We start from the raw sequence: 27,417 nt of genomic DNA, 5'->3' as shown, positions 1-27,417 counted from the left end.
TTATTTTGCATATGTTGTATCAGAGTAAGTGAATCAAGTATTGTTATAAAGTTTGGTGGACTAATAATCCAAGACACTGGACTATTAAAAGAAGAAGGAGGTGTCGGGATTAGGTGAAGGCAGCATGCAGATGGCACAACTTTGCTTACTGAAATCCAAGAGGACTTGCAGCATTTGCTGATCAAGATCAAAGGCACAATCTTCAGTATGGATTGCAACTCAATATATTAAGAAAAAGAAAATCCTAACAACTGTACAAATAGACAACATCATGACACATGGGTAACTGAAGGAAGTTGTCGAGGATTTTGTTTCGCTTGGATCCACAATCAATGCTCATGGAAGCAGCCATCAAGACATCAAACAGTCAACTGCATTAGGAAAATCTCCTGCACAAAATCTATTTGAAGTGTTGAAGACCAAGGCCATGCTTCTGGCACTAAGATACACTTGGCGCAAGCCATGGCATTTTCAATAGTCTCATCTGCATGGGAACGATGAATAATAAATGAGAAAAATTGCAGAGAATGTATCTATCTGAATTATGGTGTTGGTGAAGGGTAATAAACCAACAAATGTACAAGAAGTAGAGTCAGAATGCGCCTTAAAAATGAGGCTGGACAGACTTCCGTTCACACTTTGACCTTGTGATTGAGACTAGTGCCTGGACAAGCACAGCATGCTTGGTAAAGTGTACAGTCAGCGAGACCAAGAAGATAGCCTCTCAAAGAGGCTGCAGCAATGTCTCAAGCATGCCAATCTTGGGGAAGGCACCAGAATGGCTGACCCTCTGCAGTGCAGGGTTTTGGGTCTTGACTGCTGCTTCCATGAGCATTGCTGGCAGACCCTTGACAACTTCCATCGGCTCTCCACTTATCATGACGTTATCTATCATCCAGTCGTTAGGATTTTAGTTTTCTATATACTGAGTTGCAATCCATACTGAAGACTGTGCCTTTGATCTTCATCAACAAATTCTCTACATCGTCTTGGCTTTCAGTAAACCCAGTTGGGTCATCTGCATATTGCATGTTGTTAATAAACCTTCCCGTAATCCTGACACCTCATTCTTCTTTATATAGTCCAGGGTCTTGGATTAGTTGTCCAGCAAATTTTATAGCAATACTTTATTCACTTACCCTCATATAACATATGACAAATAAAGGCACAAAAAGCCCCAGAGAACCTCGTTACAGGAGCTCAGCCCTCCGCTTGCCTGCTCCTGATAATCACTGCTGAACGTAGTCTCTGTGCACTTGCCCAGTCTAGGTTTTCCACAGAAGTAGAGTCACCATCATTTTCTGGACTCATTTCAGAACTGCTGTTCTAATTGTTCTGTGGTGACTGGAGAAGTCTACGTGTCAACTTGACCTGCTTCTAAAACCAGTTGGTGTTTATTGACTGCCTACTCATTGCTGTGGCATGCTGGGAAACTAAACCCAAACCACACGAATCAACAGCTTTCTCCTCAATCTGACTCACACCGGTCCGTGGGACAGAGTGGAACTCTCCTATAGGGTTTCTGCAACTCCAAATCTGTGTTAGACCAGACGGCTTCATCTTTCTCCTGAGTTATTGCTGGTGGGTTTGTACTGCTAATCCTGGGGTAAGCACTCCCATACTTAGCCCAGGGCAACACCAAGTCTCCTTAGGACCAAAGGGAAAAAGAAATGACATGAAGCCCCCCTCTTTCAGAAGCTTTCCTGATGTCTGTGCCTCTAAAATTATTCATTGAAGAAGGAAGACTGACAAAGCTTTGATACACTTGACTCCTGGTGCTGGCGAAGATTATTGAAGGCATTGGCCATGGGCTGAAAATGAGCCAGTGTGAGAATGGAGCAGGAGGTGGCAGTGTCTCGTTCCATTTCACGTGGGGCCCTGAGGAGTTTGGACGGACCCACATCCATGAGGCACAATGGAGATCACACTACACAGATGCACAGACTTCTGCTGTGGCCGTGACTCCCGGGAAGGGTCAGCCATGGATGTGAACAAATGGGAGCAGATGAAACTATCTCTGCTCGATGACTGGGAGATCCGGGACAGTCACAGGGACATTGACACCAAGGGTAATTTTCCCCACGACCCCAGAGTGACTGTGAAAGAGCAACACAGAGGAACCCATGCTTTGAACAGGAGAAAGATGTCAATGACGTATGAAAAAAACGCCACCTTCCTGCCCTGCTGCATTTGAAACTCTACAATGTAAGGCGGGTGAGCTGGAGAGGCCTTCATAAGAAGACCCTCACCCTGTTCTGTTCCAAACTCTGTGTTGCACATGATATCCAAACTGTGCATATTTCATCCTTATAAATTAGCCTCCATTAACAACCATTCCAAGTGGATTCTGTCACTCGTTACAGGCGAGAAAAAAGCTCCAGCGCCTTAAATACCTGCCCAATGTCACAGAGTTCGTCATAGGCTCTAAGGGTTCCTTGGGTTATTTAAGTTCAGCCGGTCTACGTGCTTGTCTGTCTCCCCACCCCGCGGCTGTGGGTGCAATAGTTCTCCTTTGAGAGTCCTGTCATTCTTCAATGAATCCTCCTTCAGCATCTCTTCCCTGCCTCCATCAACTCAGGAAGAACTGCTCAGATCTCTGTGTCCTGTGGCACAGCTTTGTCATCGAACCTGGAACCTTTTCATGTTAAGACTTGGTTAGCACTTAGTGGTCTACCCACCTGCCCATGAGCTACCAGAGGGCAGGGGGGGTCGTTGAATTTGTGTCAGTGCTTCAGCAAACACAGAGCCCTCAGTAAATATTGATTGAATATGCTTTCACGATACCATTTTTCTACACCATATCGTTACACATGCAAACTAATACAATACAAACAAAACAAATAAAATGCAAACAAAAAATACAAAACAAGATAGATATATAAAGGGGATCCCAAAGCAGGTGTCCAATTCTTCTAGAAAGTGTTGCTGATAAGGAGGGGCGAGCTTTTCCTTGGGCCACACCTTTGAGGAGTGCCGGGGGGCTTCCTTCTTCCCGAGGTCCTGCTTTCTGGGATCTCTGGAAACACACGTGTGAGTACTGCATGGAATGAAAGAAAGCTGAATCCTTCCCTAAGTCGGGGAAATTCAGAAAATTATTTTACTGATAATAAGAAGGCATTGTTTGGCGGCATTTATACATTCAAGTGCGTTGAAAACATTGTGCTCAGATTAGTTGTAAAGATTTCAACACCAACTGCATCATCTATCAAAGATAGGAAATATAAGGCAGCTCGGCAAATCAGCCAGCACTTGAGAGTTGGAAAGAACTTTGATTAAGCAAAGGGAATATGTCAGGATGCTTCCTGAGTCCCAAACTGCAGTGCCGTTGTCTGGTCCAAAGCTGTGCGCAGCACAGCCCCGATTCCCGTCCCAACATGGCTTTCCCAGTTAGCTGCTCTGACCGTGAACTTAAAGAGACATCCAACTGTGACGAACTGTTTTCGGTTCACATTGATTGTCAAGACGCCGGACAAAATTCTCAGAAATAGAAACTGAAACTGCTGCATATGCAAGACTTCTCAGTGTCTCTGAGAACATTCCCAATACAATCCCCCTTTCCCTCTGGTTAGAGAACGCCTCGGAGAGAAGGCCCGGTGTGAACAAAGGCCCAGAATAATAGCAATAACACTTTCTTCCAGGATTAAAGATTTCCTTGGTCAAGGTCAAAGGTAAATATTTGCCCATGTGAGTGCACACATAGGAACGCTAGAGGCAGCCAGGTAAAACTGGTTTCTTGAATGAATACCGTTCACTAGAGCAGCTGCACAATGAATCTCCCAATGTGATTGCAACACCCCAGAACAGCTGAGGCCATTAAAGTTCAAATTGGCAGCCTTTTATTTCTTACTGAGGGAAGAAAAGTGAGCCAAGTTTTAAACAACTGCAGTCGACAGCTTTAAAAGGCTTCCAGGTTGCTGTGCATGTGTGTAAGTGGATCCAGGTAGCCATGTCTCCCTTTGGTGACGTTCAAAGTGGTCTATTCTTTTTAAAAGATCTCAAGGAGGAAGAGATGGAAACCGGTTTGTCACCAAGGCAGTCCAATGCGTTTTTGTTGACAAGGGGGAAGTCCCACTCTAACCCAGAAGCGAGAGGCCATTCACTGGCAGGCCAGGTGAGAGGTTCCGCCGTCGCCACCATCAGGCAACTTGCTGAGTTCACAACACAGCCTGGGTTTCCTTTGGGAAAGCTGCGGAGACTCCACCAGGGTACTTGTCGGTGGGCATGAGGTGAAAAAGGAAGGAAACACGTGCACACAGACAGACACAGGTACATAGACTCGCATTTCTTGTTACACGAGCATATTCATATGAAGGGGTGACTGGGGAAATATACTCAGTACTCGAGGTGGGAACATTCAAAGGCCTGTCCACCCACAGTCACCCAGATTATTTGGCAATGGTTTGGAAACTTTAATTTATGAGTCAGAGGTTGGATTAAAGAAATTATTATCTTAAAGTGCTTAGCTTGAATAATATGATGATATTTATAGAACACAGGTTTTATTCAATAGTTCTACAAATTGTTTCTTCAGTATTTTACTTCCACCAAACTAGTCTATCTCTCTCTCTCAGTCTCTCTCTCTCTCTCTCTCTCTCTCTCTCTCTCTTTCTTCTTATCGTCATGGTTGGGTTCCAAAGACAGGTCGTTCTGTAAAAATCAGTTTGCTCAAAAATGAAAAATGAGCATATCAGATCGCAACATGGGGCAGGCCACATCGTCCCATAGCTGCCGCCGCCGAGAGCCAGGGCACAGCCCAAGGGACATGTCCCCATCACGGGCACAGCCAGCTCATGGACACAGCCAGCACACTGCCTGCGCACACAGAGAGAGACCAACACGGGGTTCGGAAAGTTTGTAGAAAAGTGGAGTGAATTCTTGAAACGCTGTCCCAAGTGAACTTGCACAGCGAGTCAGGCGGCATGGGTACCTCAGAAGGCGGCTCCGGGAAGAACACATCCTGAGATCACAATGAGGCGGCCGGGCTCCGGCACTCAGGGTGGCAGGGTGTGGAATTCAGTGCAAAGTGCAATAGCAATGGGTTTAGCTACAGATCCACCTCCTGCCTGCGCAGTGTCCCAGGTGATCTCCTAGTCGTCTCTAGGGGCATCATAGCAGGGTGCACGTCCAAATAACCGACCCTCCAGTAGACGCGTCAAGGGTGGGAGATGGGGGTCAGGACCTGAAAGATCTGATAGAAAGAGAATGTTTTTATTCGGTGCCAGCCATCCAGTGGGTCCTGCCTCTAGACAGACCCGCTCGCCTGCGCCATCCTCACAAGGGTTCTATCCGTGCCCAGTGTTGCGACTCCTTGTCTGTCTGTCTGTTAGACAGTGGTGATTTGCCTGCGCTGGAGCGGGGCTTCCATACTAAGAGCAGACTGTGAAGGAGGCATCGGCTGCCAGGTCAGAGGAGTTAGTCACTGAAGACGTTGGGAACAGTCCGTCAGAGAGGATAATTGACGGGCGTCCACAGGCCTCACCATCTCCAGAACAGATAGCTTGTTATTTTACACACCAGGCCTCTTGAAGAGAAAATGTCTAATGGGCTACCCCGGAGGAGAGAAGTTTGCAATCGAGGGAGTGAGCTGATTCCATAAGCACTGACGTTTAAATCCTGGTTGCTAGAGCTATCTTAGCGCTTCCTCTAGGCATTCTGGGTCTGTTTGCTCGCTTGCTTGCTTAGCTGTATTAAAATGGCTTTCATACAAACAGGCTTCCTCACTATGAGAGTCTCAGAGAATGCGGTTTTAAAACGGATCCCCCTGTCCTGTAGGAGACAAAGTCCCAACTGCTGTCCAGTCGCGTCACCCAGAAGAGCTACTACTGTGGTGATGGGATAGATGGAAAGCTGGCAGCCTGTGGGAGCTCTCAGTGGAGAATGTGCCTGCCCTTCTTTAGGGCCTCCTTCCCTCTGCATTCACCAGGCAGCGCTAGAGCGCGTTGTTTTCTATTCGCCACGTTCCAACATTTCATCTCCAGACATTTCTACATTCTAAGAGTCATTTTGACAAACCTTACATAGTGGCAATGACTTCATAGTTAGTGAAATGTATTCACAAGTATCATCTCATTTAATCTTCCATCTTATGGAAGTAAAATATCAACTAATCCCACGGCCCCCTCTTCAAAATTATCACCTGAAGTACGAAGCATTTAAATAAAGAGAAAAGAAAACTTGCTGGAACTGCTATTTGACTTCTTTCCATTGCAAATTATCTTTACTAACCGGCTGTCTGGGAACTCCTCCAACTTAACGCGAGGTTCTCTTTGATAACGTGGTGTTTCTAAGCAACATGGCTAGGCAAGCCCATGTATACAAGCGGTCAGCTACCGTCTGTGCCTTCGCCGATAGCTTGATTTGGTTGGGTGTATACCCAAATGGAGGATTGTTTGCTTTAGATGAATTTTTACAGCAGGCTTTAACAAAGATACAACACAAAATGATACAACAAGTTCCCAATTCCTCTTCATGTAGTTTGCCACATATTGCTCTACACATGGGTTTCACCAAGCAGCACCGCACAGCACCCCCGTGGCTTGCCTTTAAGCCGCTGAAGCTCTGCTGAAAGTCACTGGGCATTCCCTGCCCGTTGCCCAAAGAGCTGTCCCCAAGAGACACTGCTGGTGACTCACCAGCTCTGCTCTCTCAAATGCGTTCCCAAAGAGTCACTGACAAAGGCTTCCGGAAAAAGCTCCTCACTATTGAGGTGTCAATCCCATTCACTCGCTGGACTCTATTCCGGGGCAAATCTTAATGAGAAACCAGTACAGTCTCTGGCTCTGGGGAGCTCCCTTCTCCCAAGCACCAGTGGGCGGAGGGAGCACTTGGGAACAGCAGTGCTTAGGTTTTGCCAGTTATCAGTGCAGCTCATAAGTAATACTGGATGAGAACTTTTCCTGATTGTGTTTGTTTGTTTTGAGCCAGAATTGGTTCAGTGGCAGTGAGTTTGGCGTATCGTTCACTGAAGGCTTGGATCTGCCAGGCACCATGCTGTGTTGCTTTCTTTAAAGAATTATAAGCCCCGAGACAATTTTGAAATAGATCATACATTGATAGGTTGACAGATAGCTTCTCCAATTACTATTTTAAATATGAGAAAAATAAAGCTTCTAGGAACTAAGTAATTTGACTAATGTTAAATAGCACGTAAGTAGAACCTGGACTCAAATCTGTATCTGTAGAACCAATACCCACGTCCCAGACACGGACACATATCCTTGATGGTATGGTGGGGCTGAGCTTTCATATCTAAATCACGGACGTGTTAGGGAGGATCCCATTAATTTAGGGATGATACTGACCATGCGTTTAGACCTAGAAAAGAATTCTAATATAATCTTGTACAGTTGTACCCTCCTTTGAAGTAGGAGAGGAAATCTCCTGTTCATGGGTTTTCTGGTTACATTTACTTGTATCTTTTTTTTTCTTTTTTTAATCATTATATTAGGGGCACATACAACTCATCACAATCCATATATGCATTAATAATGAAAAGCACATCTGTACATTCATTGCCCTCATCATTCTCAAAACATTTGCTCTCCACTTAAGCCCCTGGCATCGGGTCCTCATTTTCCCCCTCCCTCCCTGCTCCCCTTCCCTCATGAACCCTTGATAATTTATAAATTATTATTTTGTCATATCTTAATGCCATTTCTCTCTTTTTATGGATAGTCTTGAAACAAATCCTTCGTTGAAAAGTAAGATGATCATTTAATATTCCTATATCCTCCAGACTCCAAGCTGGGGGAGCCAGCACCTTCCTTCCAGCTGTAGCAGGCCCTCCGCCAAACTCTCCGGAGAAGACTTCTCTCCAAACTCCTGGTTCTTCCCAACCGTCCACCATCTGGATAAGCTTGAAGGGCTCAATCTCTCTCAAACAAGATCGCCAAGGACTGCATTTCCCGCCACGCCAGATCAGATGTGTTCTCGTGATCTGCTCTCTCTAGGAGGCTCCCTTTGTTGTCGCTCGCTCGCTGTCCTCCAGTCCATTCTGCTTCACAGCCGCCTGTACACAGCACAGCGGGACACTGGCCCGGGCTGCCCTGTCCTCACGATTGTCGTTATGTTTGGCGCGATCATTGCGGCCATCGTGTCCATTCATCTTAGAGGGCGGCTCCCTTCGCTGCGTCTCTCCGGAGCCGCGCTCCTTATCTCGCCCCGGGACTGGTCTCTCCTGTGAGCATGCCCAAAGCGCGCAAGCAGAAGCCTCAGAATCCGTGCTTCCAAGGAGCATCTGGCGGCAAGTTCTCCCAAGGCAGACTTGTCTGTTCTTTTGGCAGTCTGTGGTACTTCCCATATTCTTCCCCAGCACCCGCCATATTCCAAGGCATCGGTTCTCCCTCCATCGTTCTTATCGCCACTGTCCCACTCACACGTGCACATCATGCGATGGAAAATGCCCCGGCTGGCTCACGAGCACCCCGGGCCTCACAGGAACATCCTGCTTCTCAGCCCTTTGAAAGTGATTCCTACTACATGCTGACTCTTGAAATCACCATTTTCCATTTTGCCTGTCTTAGAAAGAAGCAACAACAACGAAAACACCATCTTATCTCACAATGTTATGCTTTTGTGGTAGGAAACTAAGATCTATGCTGGATTTGTGGATCAACTGAGTGGGTGACACCCAGCTTCTTTTTAAAATAAAGCATAGCACAGTATAGAGCATGTGGCAGTATGTAATCCCTGGTGATTTTCTCATCCAGGGTAATTTCACCCCAGGGAGTATGTGGCAGTGTCTTCAGATAGTTTGGGTGGTCACAGCGGTCCATGTGGAGGGAGGAGTCGCAAGGCTACCGACATCTAGTGGGTTGAGGCCAGGCCGCAAAACAAACAACGATCTTGCCCCAAATGGCAGTTGCCCTGGGAAGCCGAGCCCATCCGGGGGAAGGAAGTAAAGGCAAGCACCCGGGACTAGACGCCAGAGCTTCATTTCTAAGCGTGGTTTCACCGTGAACTTGTACAAAGCTACCACCCCAGTCTCATCCACCCCCGAGTCTCCATTCGCTCTTGAGTGAAATAAAGCGAGCAGACTAAGTGCTTTCCGAGATGCCGAGTCTAATTTGCAAAAAGGATTATAATCAAAGGGTTCTCGGGATGGCTCCAGTGGTGCAATGATTGCGGTTCGGTCCACTTCGCTGCGAGCAGCCCACGGAGGTGCAGTCAGGTGTTCCACAAGGTTCTCCTGGCCGTCACCTCTCAAGGGCAGCCCCGTCCTCCTCCACAGAGCCGTGGCCTCTGAATGTTGACCTTTGACTTCCCGCAGGCTCCCCTTCGTAAAGCTGCAGCCCGGCCACAGCAGGATGGCATCCTGGCTGATGGCGCTGCCCTCAGGAGGCGTGGTGTGCCCGCACTCCACCCACAGGACTCACAAGGAACGTGATGCCATTGCTCTCACTCTTTAGGAAAGAAAGCCCCGGCTGTGAGGTGGAGCCTCGGAAAGAGAGAGAGGAGCCACATCCACCAAACCCACCAGGTGTTTTCTGACTCCGTGATGGGGGCTCCCTGGCCGAGGGCCACTGGCGACTGAGGGTCTTGCCTAAGAGCCAGGCTGGAATTTCATCGGCGCGCTCACTTATCTGTGTCATTTTACAAAGACACCATCTCCATTTTGAAGGTGCATCTGCTTGATCGCTACAATCATGATAAGGTTTGAAGTCATACTATTTGGCAATATTCTCTCCCTGTCGCGTGGGTTGCTTCAGGTTCAAAAGTCTGGGTCCCCAGTGAAGTGAGGCCTTTGTCTTTTCAAACTGCTCCAGTCCGGACACTTCCGTACGAATCACTCACCCAACCTGCGCTTGAGAACGTACCCAACCCCAAGGGAGCCGCTCTGGAGATCGCAAACCTTCTGAGAAACGCGGAGGAAGCGCATATAATCCATTTTGTTTCGGCAGTTCCAGGCATCGCTCCCGTATTTCACATCTTTGCAACGCCCACCACACAGGCCGCAGAACAAGCGAGCACTGGGCAAGCCCTCCGGAGCTGTGTTCCCGCAGCCTCCCCCTCGCAGCTGTGGGGTGGCCGCTGTCTGTCCTGGACCCCTTTCTTCTGCCTGCCAGGCCAGGAGCATTTCCCTCCTGTGCCTTCTCAAAGTGTGACTCCTTCTGCCTGGCCAGAAGGATTGCTAGGTATTGGTGTAAACTCATGGCCAGTGAGTTTGGTGTTTTGTAGCTTATACAAATGGTTCGGCTGGGCTTGCCCTAGGCTGTAGTCTGTTGGAAAAATTCTTCTACACAAACATCAGATGTCCTTGGGCCAAGAGGTGAGGGAAAGATGACGTGTGAACCTGTGAGGCTGAGGGAGAGGGAGGGTGTGGGGCGTCGAGCTGGCCTTCTGGCCCGTAGCCCCTGTTTTTATCCAAACTTCATGGCCCTCGCTTGGGACCCTAAGATTTTCTCATTTTAATTTTGCCATCATGATGCAAAATTAAAGTGCTGACTGCTACACCCCACATGAAAATCCACGGGGCCATCTCGGGTGCTCCCTGTGCTCCCTGTTAGCAACCCTAACCGGCCACCACTTCAAAAGTGGAACGTCATAAGCCGATCACTGTTTTTTTTAGAATTTACTAGCGAACCTAGTTTCATATTAAAATTTTTACCATCAACTTTCTTCAAAAGCCATGAATGAGTAAACAGTTGAAATAAATTTGGGAGCAGCTTCGGAGCGTAGCCTCGTCTTGGTAACATAGAACAGATTAACCAAGTGAACCCCCTTTGCAGCTAGGTTGGATAAACCCCTAGGAAGCCTTGCTGACTCCGGCACATCTCACGCTCCCTGACTATGGGGTCCTGGTCATCTCAACCCCTGCACCTGTAGAATACACATAGGAAAAACAGGGTTGGCAAATGTGTGCTAAAAAAGGACAGATATATTTATTAGTCCTTGCAGACCAGAGAGAGTCTCAGTCACTTATTTTTCTTTTCTATGACCTGCTAATGTTTAAAACTACAAAGTGAAATAATAAATTAGTTGCTCATGCTTTGTTCACAAACAGGTTTTATGCTGGAGTTGGCTAGGGAGCCAGAGCTACAGAAGACGATTCTGCCAAAGCAGTCACCTCAGCCAAAGAGACTGCTAATCGCTCCAAGTTTCAATTCTTCATGATAATCTTTCACTTCGCCTTTGGAAGACCAGGCGAACCAATGGTTCTTTAAAACCCCTCTCTCGATGGTACAAGGCTAGATGCCCAATTACATGACAGCCACTACCTGCGTGTGCAAAGCTACGGCACACACTGTAAACATATGATCTTATTTAATGGACAGTGTCTAAGGTAGACTCTGGTGAAGGCGGTATTCAAAAGCTAACCAGGCTGGCGCAGATGCCACACTCTATGACTGCACAATCCAAATGACTCTGAGGACACTTGGCCGTAGACCAGGGCTAGTTCTGATTCTGGTGGGCAGCCACACGCAGAGTGACCTGGTTCCAACACCACCCCTGAATGGCATCCAATCACACCAGTCCTTCCTACGAATTCTTCCCGGAGAGTCATGGCCAGTCAAGGACCTTGGAATCAAAAGACCTTGAGTCTATCCTATTTTCATAAGAACATTTATTGATCTTGAATGTGCTTATGAATCTCTTTATAGTGTGCTTATAAAGACAATCTACTTTTGTTTACCCCAAATACAGTAGTACCACCTATCTTGTAGTACTGCTGTGGGCATTCAGTGAGGGAAGGTAGGCAAAGGGCTGGCATAACACTGTGCACACAACAAGGGCACAAAAAGCGCTGGCTTCTTTGATCCTTCCTTGGCACTCTGGGGAGCGGCGAGTTGGTACCAGGCGCTGCGTCTTAAGCACAGTGGTGCTGTGTAGTACAAAACGCATGCTAGGGTGCCTTTCCAAGACAATGTGCTTTAACAGTCTGGAAGAAATAGAAGAGTGTGCAGGAGGGAGGAAGAAATGAGGTGAGAATGACTCGTTCTGGCAAATGAGCTGGGGGATGCTGTCAGGAGGCAGTTGAGCTAGAACCCTTATGGGGAAAATTATACTTAACCAGTTGGATAATGGAGAGAATTAGATTGCAGGCAGAGAAAATAGCAGGAAAGCTGTAGAAAGGATGGGAACCCTGGCACATTTGGGGACTGGCAATTGCTTGCATGTGTCTGGGACATGGCAAGGTAAGGGGAGGGTCAGAGCGGGTGTGCGCAGAACACATCACGTGCTTTGCTTAGACGGCATATGTGGGTATTTAGTTCTGTTTTCGGAAAGTGGGGGTTTCTCCCACGTCTGTGCTCGGGCACTGCGGAGAACCTGGTATTTGTGTCAGAGGTGGTTTGCCCCCCTCCCCACTTCCTCTTGTTGTACAAGATGCCCTTCGTCAAGCTGCCCTAGAAATGGTAGAAAAAAGTTTATTCCACCGTGAAGCCCAGTCGATTGAGTCCAAAGTCTCTCTCCCTTTGTAGAACTGAATTTCATGGGGCCGAGTCCTGTACAGAAATGCAGGACTGTTTCAGTGTGTGGAACACTTGCTTTGTGCACTGGCCTTGCATGCCAAGTGTTTAAAAACATTTCTTGAAGACAAATCCAATTACAGGCGAACGGGCTGTGAGGATGTTGGAGTCCCTTCATCCCCTTCTTACGCTTCATTCTGCTTTTCTGAGTAGCACTGAGGATGTCTTCTGGGCCAGGATCCTCTAGACACTTGCCTAAAAGATGCTCTTACTGAAAGCTTAAGGGAACCCTGTTTGCTTCGTTTTACAGGTGAAAAAAGGTCACGTTTGGGTGGATTAAATAATATGTGCACGGTCACACAGCCAGTGCTGAGAAGAGTGGACGATACTCAGGTAAGATGCCGGTGGGCATGCATGGCTTTCATATGTTGTCGAGTCTGTGAAAACCTGAACGCCAAGGCAACGGGGCAGGAATGAATTTCAACTATTTTCCTCTCCTTATCACCACCCCTCCCATGGCACAGCATATTTCTTCTCCTCCTCCCATCCCCAACCCCCAAACAGAATTCAAAAAATTAAAGGCATCCAATTAAGATGTGCTCTTTGGGTGAGGAGGAAACAGGGCAACCTCCCAGGGTCTGTTTGTTCTCATTAACACGGAGAGATATGCATGCCCGTCCCTGGCAGTGAAACCTCGGTCCATTTAGTTCCGGCTTCCACAGGCTTCAGTGAGAAAGTGGGCCTCCCCTCTTGCGCTCCCCCTTCTCCTGCCCCCCTTGCTGACCCATCATGATTCACGGGCATTTCTGTATCCTTAAAACGTTCCCGAATCCCAAACTCTTCACAAAGCAAGCGACATCCTAACATTCACTCAGCCCCTGCCTCCCCTGGTGCCCTGAATCGCCCTGCAAGGCCAACAGTGATTCTTGGTTTTGTCCTGTGAGCTTTAGCCTGGAATTCTTTGTGCATCGACTTAGCGCCTTCCCACATGGGCTCAGCCTGAACTGAGAGAGAAAAAGTCGAGGTGCTGTCTCCTAAGAACAGGGGACTCCTGGGGGGAGGGGGACACTCTCCTAGGAATGGGGGACTCCTGGGGGGTGGGGGACAGGAGCCGAGTTATGAATAGCACCACTCTGTGGTCCCATGTACCTCCCAAAGACTCCCGTCATTAGTTGAGCCACCCCAGACAGTAAGTAACACGCAGAGAAATGAGGTTGGCGCCTGCAGAATTGAGGAGGGACTCTGGTGCTTCGCAATGTTTAATCAAGGACTTAAAATATTGCGGTGTAAAGTCGTTTACAAGCATGTACAAACAGAGAGCCGCCGTCAGCGCGCTGGCAGGCGCAGGGGTCAAATCGTGCGTCCAGGCTCTGGAGACAGACAGAGGCCCCTGGCCAGCAAACAGCAACCTCGGGCTCAGTTCTTTCCTCTCCCCTTCTGCTTGAGGTTCGAGTTTGCGAAGTGTCAGGGTGATAGGGAAGGGCATGTGGCCCATCTCTGCGCCCCACCCCCACCCGGAGAGCAAGGAATTAGGAGAAGGTAAATTAGGGTCAAGCCTGTCCCAGAGTGGAGTGTGTTTGGATAAGGGCAGCCAGCATGCGGGGGGGGGGGGGGGGGGGGGGGGGGGGGGAATCGGCAGGAGGCATCCCACCTGGAGGAGCAGAGACTCCAGTCTCCAGCCCCAGTGCCATAAGCCTGGCTCCACAAAGTCTAGCCGACATCTGGAATGGATATCAGGAGACGCAAGGCGGCCGCACTGGTGCGCCGTCCTACCTTTGTACTTTTCGCTGCAAATTGAAAAGCAAAACAGACATCAAGGATATATTTATATAACTGTCTTCAAGCTGCATTTTCTACTCCCATCTGCTGCACATGATAAGTTTCCAGTATTTTCTAATAAAACAGAAAAAGGAGGGGCGGGGGAGAGGCCTGTGAGCACATGTGCGAGAGTGTGTCCTCCTTATTTGGTGCAGAAGCTGCCCTTTGCCAGGCTCCACTGGGCAGGCAGGTAAACACACGCCATCTCCATCTCAGGAGGCGCCGGTGTCTGAGAGATGCTCTGAGCATCGGAGTGTCACACTCAAACACACTCCTGTTGAATCAAATGAAAGGAAAGCAAGGGGTGCTTCTTACATCCTCCCACCCCCTGCTTTGGGGGAGAAAGTGATGGAAACAAGCATGTCGCTGTGTTGTTCACTCTCTGGAGAGAGAGAAGGTAGGGGCTGGAGGTGGAGGAGAAGACATGCAGTGTAAAAAGGGGCCGGTCAGGCAGAGCCAGAATCACGGAGGGCTGTCTATGCGGCCATCGGTGTCGGGATCCAGACGTGGATGCTGTTCATGATCGATGAGCAAGCTGGAACCACGGCAGCAGCTTTGGAAAGTTCTCTCTCCAGCCTGGGCCAAAGCAGCCCCTCCATTGCCCCTGTTCGGTTTGGCCAACAGGGAAAGAAAGGGACGGACTGGGGGACCCTGGGATGCTCTTGTACCAGGACACCATGTTTGGGCACAAAAAGTGAAATAATGCAGCAAAAGACAATTATCCAGCTAACATAGGATTTTACTAAAACAAACCCCCAAATGGGGCTAGGTGTACCCCAGGCTCCATGAGCAGGGCACTGGGAGCAGGACAGTCCAAGTCAGTTGGGCTGGAGGAAAAGCTGGTCGCTCCCCACCACATTTCCGCTCCCCACCATATTTCTGCCAGCGACCCTCTGACTGTGGGCCCAGCTGATGGTGCCCCTCCGCCTCCCGCCATTGAGTAGGCTGCCTGATAGATACCTGTGTTTCTAAGACCCTTTCTCTTGCAGCGCGGCTGCTGGTTTTGAACAGCTGACCTTTTGGTGAGGGGCCCATGATGCCACCACCTTAATACCTCGGATAAGATTTTGATTAGGACTATGTCCAAGATTCCTTAGAAGACCTTAGAACAGCTGGCTCTGAGTGCAGCCATCAGAAGTGGTGGAAAGAGCAAGGCTTTGAAATGAGGGTCAAATCTGGGCTGCTGACTACTGTCATATAAACTTGGACAAGTTCCTAAAGCTCTTTAATGGGCAATGACCTCATCTCATACAGTCATTATAAGGATTAATGGGTTAACATTTGTAAAATGTCCAGTGTGCATTTTCAGTAGGATTTAATAATTGATTTTAAATTTTGCTAGGCTCGTGCCCTGGTTTTATATGAAATGTGCATGCTGCCTATTAGCTCCTGCATGCCCATGGCAGACATCACTAATCCATCCCTGCACTCTTCCCCACCAGGCTGCATCTTAATCCCCAAAGCCCTTTTCATCATACTGTTTATACATCCACTAGCAAATGATCATGAACAACAACCAAAAAATCCCCCAAACCCCAACCCACAAACTCACTATCTAGTCAATGTTGAGACTTAGCAACACTATAGCACAGGGTAGAATTATCCCAATTGGTTTTTATAAGTGTAACTTTTTATCAGAACAGAAAGCCAGGCTGCTGACCTTGCAGTTAACACCCCAATGAGTATACACTACACCATCTTGGCTCCTTGTTACTTATTGATTTGCCACTTATTATTTAACTAACAATAGGTTAATCTGTTATTCACCTTGCTCATACTTGGATGAAGTATTTCACATTTTACTGGGATGCATTTAGCTTCTCTTGATACTGTGTGAAGGTCAACTGGTTGCTGGGCTCTTCCGTTTAATGTCCCTTCTGCCCTAAATGATCCATATGTTTCTCATGTGTATGTAACAACCCTGATGTAGGCATAAGACCTATGAGCAGATTGCAGAAGATAGGCAGCAGGAATGAAAGGCTCAGCACCATGCGTGCCCTAACCATGGCTAAAAGGATCAAGCCATGCTTAAACGTGCGAACTGTTTACTTGATGACATAAATTACTTGATGAGCATAACGTGTGTTTTAGGTAAAACTGTACCGCTGAATTTCCTTGTGATCTAGGGTAGAGTTCTACTTTGAATCTTCTCATTGAGAATCAAAAGAGAAAAAAAATGTTGAATATATGACCTTTCACCCCTCCCTCTGTAGGATAAAGGTTACCACTATGAGGAAGTCTGTGATTCTCCAGGTAGATTAACGTCCCCTGTGTCACTGTGGCTGAGCTTCTGAGCATCCATCGCCCTTCGTGGGCCATCAATGTTGGATGCAGAGGTACCTGGGACCTGCTGGAGAGCCCACAGGACGCCTTTCAGTCTTTCTGTGGCGACTAAACCGAGAATCCAGCCGGATCCTCTGTGTTTACTCCCTGGAGTTTCGCTTATCTGTGCAGAAAAACGCTGGCTAGCGAAGCAGAAGGGCAGAGTCAGTGTCAGGTGTGAAAACAGATCTCTACTGGCGGCTGCCATCCAGCCTGGCCTCTCTCTCCATGCCTGTGTAATGGGGCTAGTAATGCCCCTCAGTCACAGACGGGATGACCTGGAGACTTCAAGGAGCCTGTGGCTCTCAGGACAGGGCCTGGCACTTAGAAATCACTCAACAGTTGTTAATAATGCGGACTACGATACTGCCACGACAGTCAAAAGGCCACACGTGGTTATGTGGCGCAAGAGCTCGCCTGTAATGGAAGGGCCAACTTCCAGGGAGCAAGAGCCCTGCCAAGTGCTCCCTTACTGCTTCTTAGGCAAACAGGAAGCGGAAGCCAGGCACCGCGCACAAGCAGGAGATTCTTCTTGAAATGACTCTGTAGCATTTGAAAGGCTCATGTTTTCCTATGAGAACAAAAATTGTTAATGTTTGAGGAATAAATCATAGGAGTAAATCTATGATCCTGAAATTTGAACATAATCATATATGTGTCTTTATAAGAAACATACACACACGTGGATATGTGCTAAAATAAAACTCCATGACATCTATTTATGTTCAAACATGCACAAATACACCGTGTATTTTTACATCATCAGCCCCAGGCCTACGGATCCTTATTTTGTCTTTTTAGGTAGGTAGGTAGGTAGGGGTGTGTGTGTGTGTGTGCGTGTGTGTGTGCGCGCGCACTGTGGGGAAAGGAGGGAAGGATAAGGGGATGCAGCCACATCAAATTTTATAACTTAAACAAAAATATTTTCCCCAAGGTCAAGCAAACACATTATTATTTGGCCATGAACTTTGGTTGTTGCTCACTGACAAAATTTCCAGTTTTGCTCAATTTCCAAAAGAATGTTATGAACAGCTTGGACACCTACCTAAACTATGTTTGTCCAAAGAGGTCAGTATCAAACCTAAAAGACTTTTTGATCCAGAAAATAGTAGTCATGTCTTCAGTCATCCTGAGCTAGTCATGGAAAATTACAGCACAGATGTTCATACTGGGTCTCTCCCCTCTTGCCCAATCCTGCAGCCACAGAGCAAACCCAGAGCCAGCGGATGGAAAACAGAAAGGCTCCTGGGGTACATTAACCAGGAGAACAGAGTCAGCAGCACGTTTGCAGGACTGGCTCTAACTGAGAGGAGGCAGGGGAGGGATGCGCGGTAACAGGAAAGCGTCCTAACAACACGTGGAAGGGCATGTCGTTCGACTTCTAGAGGAGTTGTGGAGTACAAGGAGGGCTCCAGAACTGCCATGCTGTCCCCTTGGGGGTGACAGTGAGGAGTCTTCTCTTACTTCTCTGCCTCAATCTCTCTCAGTAGAAAGAGGAGGACCCCCCCACAGCCCAACACACCTTTTCACAGTGTTGCCATGAAGATCCACTGAGTACATCTGTTACTAGTTACTTAATGCTGAGCATAGTGTGGGCATGAAATATAAGTGTTTACTAAAAGTATTATATATATATATATATATACACACACACAAAAGTTTTTAAAAGCCGCAATTGGATTGTTCCCAACAATGAGAGTGTTATGACAGGGATGCCGACAGGCAAGGCTCTGTAGCGCGTGAAGGAGGGCCGAAGTGTCTGAGTTGGGAGTGACTGTGTCATGGTGAGAGACTTCTCTCTGAGGTCATCGTGAATTGTCACACAACTACATGAATGTACTAAGTGCCACTGAAGTGTACGCTTGCAGTGTTGAAATTTATGTGAATTGACCTCAATTTTAAAAAGAAGTTGCGGGGCTAAAACCATCGCTGGGTATTACTAGGCCCTGGACCAATCTCTCTGGCACTGACTCTTACTAGGCTAACAGTGCATCTGCTGCAGCTCATCAAAATGACGACATTCCATCCACAGAAAGGATGCTCACCGAACTGGGGCCTCTGCATCAGGCAAGGCGTAACCACTGAGGGCAAATGATTTCAGGATTTCCTTTGCCACGCTTGCCAACACGGGTGAGACTACCCCACCCCACCCACCCCAGGGGCACTAGAACAATCCAAGGGCACTGCAAAAGCATATTCTTACAGTTTATTCTGGATTATAGTCCAGATATCCAGACAGGGGCTGAGTAATTAATATTCTCTCTCTCTCTCTCTCTCTCTCTCTCTCTCTCTCTCTCTCTCTCTGTGTGTGTGTGTGTGTGTGTGTGTGTGTGTGTGTGTGTGTGTAAAGGGGTCGGGGGAGTGCAGTTCAAAGCTACCAGCAGCTCTGAGGGAGAAGGATGAGGCTTTCTACTCCCCAAAGAGTTACAGTCTTGGACGCCCAGAGGAGCAGTTACACTCTGTGTTTCAGGGCCCCTCTGGGTCAGAAGTGCCTCCAGAGGCAGGGAGCTTGGTTTTGAGTGAAAATTCAAGTAAATTTGGGAGCCTGTGCTTTAGCAGTCTACGAATAGAATGCTTTCAAGTTCTTACCTCTAGGCAAGTTCTTCTATGTATCCATCTTAAATTTTTTATTAAAAAGCAAAAATGACTGACAACCAATGGATTCCTCAGAGACCCTAGAGAGAGTTCTGAACTTAGCCATCTTATTGGAGCAGAAAGCCCCCACTTTTCTCCCATGGGGTAGCTGGTGGATGTGAACTACCAACCTTGTGATTAAACAAACAAACAACAAAAAGCAAACTCACTACCATTGATTGGGTCAATTGCAACCCACAGTGACCCCGGAGGACAAGGGGACTAGAAGTGTCCCTGTGGTATTCCAGGCTGTAAGTCCTTACAGAGTCACAGCTCATCATTCTCCCAGGAAGGCACCGCTGGTAGCGATGTTCTGTATAAGAAGACAGAAATATTTGCTGTTGCCGATTCAGACACGAAGCTGGAATGAATGGAGGCCCCTGGGGCACTGGAACCAGCCCCCTGTCACTTTTTCTTGAGAAGAATGGCAGCTGCAAGTTCTCGGGCATCTTGGGCCAAGAGACCGCGCACAGGTCTTCAGAGGGAGGCATGGGGCCAATGGGCCAACCAGCCACAGCTTGCGAATGCTCTTTCCAGCTTGCAACCAGCAGCTGAGCCCTTGAAAAATGCTCTCGACCAGCACGGCCTTTCCGCTGACTTCCCAGAACTGCTCACCTCCACTCACGGAGCGGTGCTCAGCTCCCCTCAGGACGGTGCGGTGCCATGGTGTGGGAGCAGGCTCATCCAGCCCGTCCGGTCAAGACTTGGAGTGAGCAGGCAGCTGCCTTCATGACCTAAAATATAGTCACTAAGCATCCTTGCTTCTTATAAAAAGTAAATTACAGAGGCTCTCCCTTTATTTGGGCAGTCTTTTCCAAAGCACTTTGGCTGTTGCCATATTGGTACATCCGACGCATCTTCATGGAGTCCTTCTAGCTCTCACTCATTAGCATGATCCCCACGGCCATTGTGTAGATTCTGAGGTCCCATGAGCCCAGGGACAGAGGCACTCCTCAGGTGCAGAGACTGTCAGTCTTCATGGGAGGAGCCGGACATATATTTTCCCCTAGAGAGTGATGGGAGGGTCAGAGCCAGGACCTTGACGTTAGCATCCAGTGCTTCTACCACGGCACCAACAGAACGCCTTCATTGGCATGCCAAATCGTCGGAAGTGGAGATACACAGAAGTTGTCACAGGGAGAACTTATGACAGTGTGGCAGGTGTTATGCTAGAGCCACTGAAGGCTACAGAGGGGTACCCCTAACTCTGTCCAAGGGAGGGCATTAGGAAAGATGGGATTGGACTGAATCTTAAAATGTAGTCGGAAGACAAAAGAGGCAAAGGGTGCTTTCCAAAGTGATATTTAATAGAGGTGACAATTAAAATTATATTTCCACTGGAAAGGAAGAATTCCAGAATGTTATTTTAACATTCCTAAATAATATATCATCTTCAGAAATGAGCTGAGAAGTGAAGAGAATCGAGCTAAGGAGGAGGTCTGGAGGAAGGGCAACAAGAGAATGTAGCAGCGTGATTGACAACTTTGTTCCAATATTCTAGGGAGAGCAATCATTGAGCAAGAACTGTAACCATGAATGAGATCCACAGAGATAGACAACTTAACTTTGAGAATCTAATCATGAAAGTCTATTTAGGGTTCATGGCCAAGAAGCCGAGGTGCGTTTGATGGCAAGGATGCCACATGGGCTGTGTTTGTGTGTCAGTGAGTCAGAGAGAGGGGAGAAAGAACTAAGGGATGGAGAGAGGGGTGGGGAGGGAGAGAATGAAAATGACGGACTCTCTGTTAACTGCGAGGTTAGCAGCTCTAGCCTGTGAGCTGCCCTCAGGAGGAAGCTGAGGGCTCTAGTGCCTGGAACTCCTTCCAGGCTCAGAAAGCCGAAGGGGAATTCTCCTCCGTCTGAAGGGCAACAATGACTCAGACCAACTGGAAGGCAGGAAGCATGTTAGGCTTTTTTGTTTGCTTTTTCTAAAATTGCAATTTCTTTCTATTTTTCAAACACGTCAAGTTGTAGAGAATGTTATCTTGAAACCACAAGGCCACCTGGCTGATAAGGAGTCTAAAAAACGAAGCCACAAGATAAAGACAGAGGCATTCTGGTATTCCGGACAGCGAGGAGGAGCACACCCAGCAGAGGGACAGTGGCTGTCAACTGAGGCCTCCACAAAGGAGAGAAAACGTCGCCCAGTCCATGTTTAATGCCAACCACCAGCAGCCTCTTGAGAAGCTGAACTCTGGGTTCACTGAAAATTCATCCAGAAGAGGCCAACAGTTACACCTGGGAAGGGCGTTGTAGGCTACCAAGAGTTGGCTTCCAAATCTAAGCATAGGTTTCATTCTAAACACTGGAATTCTTAGCCAGTCATTCAAACAGAAATGTGATAGCCTGGGGGACTCCAGAAGCAGCAACAACAAGTCAGAAACAAGCCCTGTTTTCAGGTGATGGAGCCACCAATCAGGAGAAAGTGAGATGTCTGCTCCCATGATGAAGGGAATGTCTGGAGATACTTTGTTAAAGTGTCAGGAAGCCTTGGAAGCCCTGAAAACTGTGTTGGGCTCAGAGTGGTCCTTGCTCCATCTCTAAGTGTCACTCTCCCTCTCTTGAAAGACATCTCACATCGATCTCGCGGACAAAATGCCCAGCCTTCGTCCAAATGCCTTATATAGTGTCCCTGGAAAAAGTTCTCACTTCTGAAGAACAATTGTCTGCTGGAGAAAGAAAGTAATGCCATTCCTATGAAATCTATAAACTCAAAACAGGGACACAGAACTAGCGGTTGCCAATAACTTTAACTTCATTTATCTATATTTGGCAAAAATTGTGCTGCAGCTGGAGATGAAATGCTGAGCTCAATAACTGCAGAGACGTGCGCTCCAAAACAGCAATTACTAAGCTGCGCTGCCTTGTGTAAGATTCCACTTTTATTTATTACATTTAAAGCAACTCTCTAACTCCATACAGTACAGACGGCATTGTCTATTCAGGTAATAGCTGCTCATAAGAGCGTCTCGACCTCCCTCCCAGCTCCCCCGAGGGCTTGCAGGGAGGCAGTCTCTCTCTCGGCCACATCAACACACCTGACGCAGCAGCCTTATCCACCAAACGCACCTCTCTTTTGTCTATCAATGGGGAAAGCTATTCTCAGTTTCCACCTAAACTGGCTTCTTACATACTGTGCACACTCTGGTGATGCCTCCTTTTTGTCTTCATCAGTGGAGATATTGATAATTATAATTGGCAGGCTGAAGAAGAGGGCTATAAATATCTCATCAGCTGCCACAGAACAGAGAAGTGGGGGAAACGAGGTGGCAACCCTCGGCTCACTGGGGCACCCTGAGGAAGACGAACCTTCACAGCCATTGTCTACTCAGCCAACATCTGTTTCTTATAGCGGGTGATGATTTTCATAGAATCATAGAAATTATAGATGGAAAAGACCCATTAGGTCATTCAGTAGAGTTCTCTGCCAGTGTAGGATTATTGTCTACAAGCAAGATCCTAAATCTCGATTCTCAAGGAAAGATCTGTGCCCCAGGAAGGGCTCCCCAACAAAGCATGGCTGTAAGTACACTCTGGAAGGAAGGGAGCTGACACCATTATTAAAACCTAGCTCAGCGCCACAATAGCCTTTTATTGTGGTGAGATTGGGACGTGGGCTTTGCGTAGCAGAGGATGAATTCCTCTAGGAAGTTTTAGCTTGTTTTGGAGGACACTCAGGGTATTTTTGTCTTTGTTTTCAGAAAGGGCAGAATAAAGGATTGACCAACTAATTATTGAGGTGATTTTTTTTAAAAAATCTAGTTCAAGCACTGCTTCCAAAGTTGAACTCCCTGAAATGGACCACATTTTTAAAATGACAATCATTGTTTCACATGGTAATGACAAATTATTATTCTTTTACTGAATGCCATAAATTGAATTCTATCCACCAGAACGTTGTGTCAGTTTAGCTGAGCCATGACCCTCCATGGTTTGGCAGTTATATGATGATGTAATTTGGCAGTTATGTGCTAAGACCCCTCACATAATATGATTTGATAAACCAATCAATTGTGAAGATTAAGGGGTCAGGGAGGTTGTATTTGGGTGTACTTATAGGGTATGGCCTGCAGCACCTTTATCTTACAAGAGATGAAAGGGGTAGAAAGCCAGTAGGGAGAAAGGAATGTATTACCATCAAGAAAGAGGAGCCAGGAGCGTGAGGCGCCCCACATCCTGTTGGGAACCTCCAGGATGCAGGGGAGTTGGATGTCAAGATCCATGGAAACCTCCAAGAATTCTCATGTCTAGAGATGCTGAAAGAGGATGTATATCTTCCTCCTGAACTGTAAGCCAACAGACAGAGAAAGCCTTCCCCTGCAACGGGCACCATGAATTCGAACCTCCAGTCTACACTGTCAGAGTTCCCACTCACGGTGACCCAACAGAACAGAGTATAACCCTCCGGGACACTGCCCTGTGACCTTCTGAGACTGCCGCTCCTTATGAGAGAGAAGCCCTCACCTTCCAGCCTCCTGCACCAGGAGGACGTGTAGCCTCCTAACCCGCTTTACCTGTGGATGGAGGCCAGCCACTTACACTGTTTCTGCAATAGCTCGAGATAACAAAGGGATTTACTAAATACATCTACTTCTATTTTCAAAGCAAATTAAAATCTCCAATATTTATTCCTGTTTTTGTTTTCTGACATTTGACCAGAAAATCCCAAGCATTTGCCTTATTTCTGTATCTCCTTCTTGTCTGTGTTAGTTCAAACTCACAGCAGCAGCTCAGAGGGAAGCCTTGATCAGGTCTGTGGAAGATCTTTATCTCCTCTCCATGTTCTTTGGTCTAACTTTCCCCCATATTTGCTTGCTCACCCCTACACCTTTCATCTCTAGAAAATCATTAAGGTTAGTGACACACCCATGGCCTCCTTACAACAACAAAGGAATACTCTTTTCCCAAGTGGGATTGCATATGCAAGGGTTGTGTCCCAACAATATTAGGGTGACAATGCTCCGGCTATAGCACAATTCAGTCCACCTCTTCGAGATGACGGGGAATAGATGTGCCTTCCCCTGTATCTCTTAGACGAAGCCAAAAGGCCTTTTGAAAATCCGGCTTGAGGATATGTCGCTGACACCACCCATGTGTAGCGCCGTTCTGCCTAGATGAAAAGGGAGTGGATCGAGTGCTCTCTCGAGGACCCCAGCTCTGCAGAGAAAACGAGACAAGGAAAGTTGCCATCCGCAGTCCTGTGTCCCGTGCCCCGTTTCACAGGCTAGAGGAGTCCTGTGGGCTGCTCAGGATCTTCCAGGTAGAAAAAACTAGGGAGTACCTACGTTCTGAATGGATGCTGCTGAAAAAGCAAGGCCGAGTGTGGAGGACTTTAAGGGCTATCCATTCATTTTCTTACAGTTTAGGAAGTTACCAGTTCAAACTCAAAGTGCTCTGGTGGCATAGTGATTCTGAGCTTCGCTGATCACCTGAAGGTTAGCAGTTCAAATCCAGCTGCTGCTCCAAAAGAGAGAGATGACATTTTCTAGTCCAGTAAAGAGTGACCATCTCCGAAAGCCATTGGGCAGGCACCTGTAGGTTCTACTCTGTGCTGTATGTTCGCGACAAGTCAGAACCGACTCGATGGCAGTAAGTTTACTTCTCTCTTTTTCTCTGCAGAAAATGTAGGCTGTCCCGGAGAACTGATCCACCAAAACCAAACTCACTGCCATCTAGGTGGTTCTGACTCGGAGCGACCCGAGAGGTCAGAGTGGAACTGCCCTTGTGGGTGTTTTGGGCTGTAAGTCTGAGAGCAGAGAGCCTCCGCTTCCTCTCACAGCGCACTGGTGGTTTTGAGCTGCTGACCTTTTGGTGAGCTGCCCAATGCGTAACCCACTACGGGCCACCAGGGATCTGAAAGAATTGACCGTCTCTGATCAAATTCTCTTCTTTATCCCCAACTTCTTGCTGGCAACTTGTCCTCTCTGACTCTTTGCTGCTGTTTTCTGATCCATCCCTTTCAATCATAATGTTATTGTAGCAAGGGCAGTAGATGGTCCCGAAGTAAGAGGATCCACACAGTTGGACTCTGGATGAGGCTGCAGAGATGCTGAGAGGCTGTCATGATGAGAAGAACTTGGAGATGTAACTGCTGTGCTAACTGCCTTGTAGTTATTTTGCCCCCCCCGCCCTCACGCACACATTTTTGCACCATGGTGGCACAGTGGATTAAGCATGGGACTATTAATAGCAAGGCAGGCAGTTCAAGCTCAGCAGCTACTCCATGCATGAGAGAAAGATTAGGCTGCCTGCTCCCATAAAGACTTACAAACTTGGCAACCCTGTGGAGACATCGCGCCACTTTCTATAAGACAGCTCAGAGTCCAAATCAACGCAGTGCAGTAGGCTTCATTGCTGTGTATGTGTGTGTATGAGTGTTTATACTATTTTGCCAATTGATTTTGAGTTTCAAGAAGGCATGAACCATGTCTGATTCATCTTCTAAACTCCAGGAATTAATGCAGTTCTGGAAAATGCCCCCAAATACTTGATAAATGGTTTTGCACTGATCCAACTGCACTCACACCATTGCCCTTTTTGGTGCTGAGCCAAGGAGCAGTGTAGCCTCTCATGAAGGGGCTGGCGAAAGCAAACACGGGGGACTACACCGAGGTTTTTATTGGACCAGCATGACTCTCTACAGAGGGAAACATCCACCAACGGACAAGCAGCCCATGTCTGAAGAGCTGTGCCGGCCAAGGAACCTGCACCATCACTCTGCTTCCATAAACGTCAGGGTGGCTCTGCCTGATAGGCCAGACTAGCGGATAAATCACCCTCAAGCCTTTGGTAGCTCCACCTCAAGAATAATACACACGGATAATTCTGTCCCATAGCTGTCGAGGATGAGAAAACGCTTAATGATTAGATAGGACCAGTTGAAAAGCAAAGGTTCGCAGTGCAAATCATTTGTATTAAAACCTTTAAAATGTTATTCCCAACAAGGCACCGTGTTGGGTGCTGGCACTACTGTAAGAAGTAGGAGAATACTTTCTTTCAAGGAACTCGGTATTTCCCTCTCACTGGTGGCATGAAATGGTCTTACAACCCAGGAAAAGGTGTGGGTTGGAGTCCAAGCAACTTTGGGGCAATTATGCCCCTGTTGTCTGGTCGTCGGAGTGAGTCATACCCAGTTCTGAAATGGAGTTTGTACAGATCACTTGGCTGAGGTTGGAGGGGTCTCGCCTCCCTTTCCTACGGGGACATCTTCCTCTTCCCTCCCGTACACAGCAGCAGGTGCACTCTGGGCTCTCCACAACCCATATCGCTCCTCCGGCTGCGGATGCAAACAGGCCTTTACTCCCAACATGCCCTTTCGTTACTTCTCCTGTGAACTGATACGCAGCCCTTGATCCCCGGGTTGATGCCCCTGGACTTGCTATTGAACTTTCTTCCTCCCGTTAGAGCAAGTGATTGCTCTGCACTTGCATTGCCCTGGCACGGACCTCTGGTTTTGCGATGCTTTGCTTTTCAACTGTGTTTGTTTTTTGTTTTTTTTGAGGGAGAGTCTATTCCTAGGCTCTGAATTTCCCAAGGGCAAGAATTGCCATTCCAATCTGTGTGACGTGAGGTGAACATGTGGACTTGCTATGAAGATATTTGCTGCTAACCTGGCCAGTGGCAGGTGTTATAGGTTGATGGGGTGCACTGCTTTGAAGCCCTATTGAATAAAAAACAAGTATGTGCAAAAGCCAGTCTCACTCTCTCTTACACAAGGGCACAGTGAAGTCGACCTGTCTCGGTATCAGTTCATAACATGCAGACAGAGGGAGAAAGGAAATCCTATCAGCCCCTATTGTGAAGGCTTTCCTCTCTCTTTCCGGTGTAATTGGTCCACACGCATCTCTCTCCCATTGGATTTTATTCCATTCGAGGGACGGCAAGGATTAGGCTCATGCCCCGCACAATGACTTACTCCTTGCAGAGAGTAAATGAGTACTAAATTTGGTATCATTGCTAATGTGTTACAGGGGCTTTGAATTATGGCTCTTCTAGCCAAAGTTTCTAATTCCCACCAAATGACCTTGGCCTGCATGGGTCTAGGTCCTAGGAAGAAGGTGGGAGAAGATACTAATAGGATTCACCTGTGGGTAATTGTGACTAGCATTCCCTGGAGCCATATCCCACTGTGTATAAAATGAGTCCTCTGAGAAGCAGGAGGAGGGAGCTCAGTATCAGCAAGAGCCAGGAGTGGGATGCATCCCCTGGATCTGAATTCCCTGCCCAGTGAACCACC

General features: G+C 47.6%; 1 pseudogene; it reads left to right on the top strand.

Annotated features, from left to right (window-relative positions):
* Positions 1-1,915: 1,915 nt before the first annotated feature.
* The window catches only part of LOC142455587 (E3 ubiquitin-protein ligase Hakai-like), an 82,966-nt pseudogene continuing 57,464 nt past the window's right edge, over positions 1,916-27,417 (top strand).

The sequence above is a fragment of the Tenrec ecaudatus genome, chromosome 8 (assembly GCF_050624435.1).
Source record: "Tenrec ecaudatus isolate mTenEca1 chromosome 8, mTenEca1.hap1, whole genome shotgun sequence".
In the NCBI taxonomy this organism is placed as follows: Eukaryota; Metazoa; Chordata; class Mammalia; order Afrosoricida; family Tenrecidae; genus Tenrec; species Tenrec ecaudatus.
The sequence above is the reverse complement of the archived record's forward strand: the minus strand, read 5'-3'. Positions and strand labels throughout refer to the sequence as shown.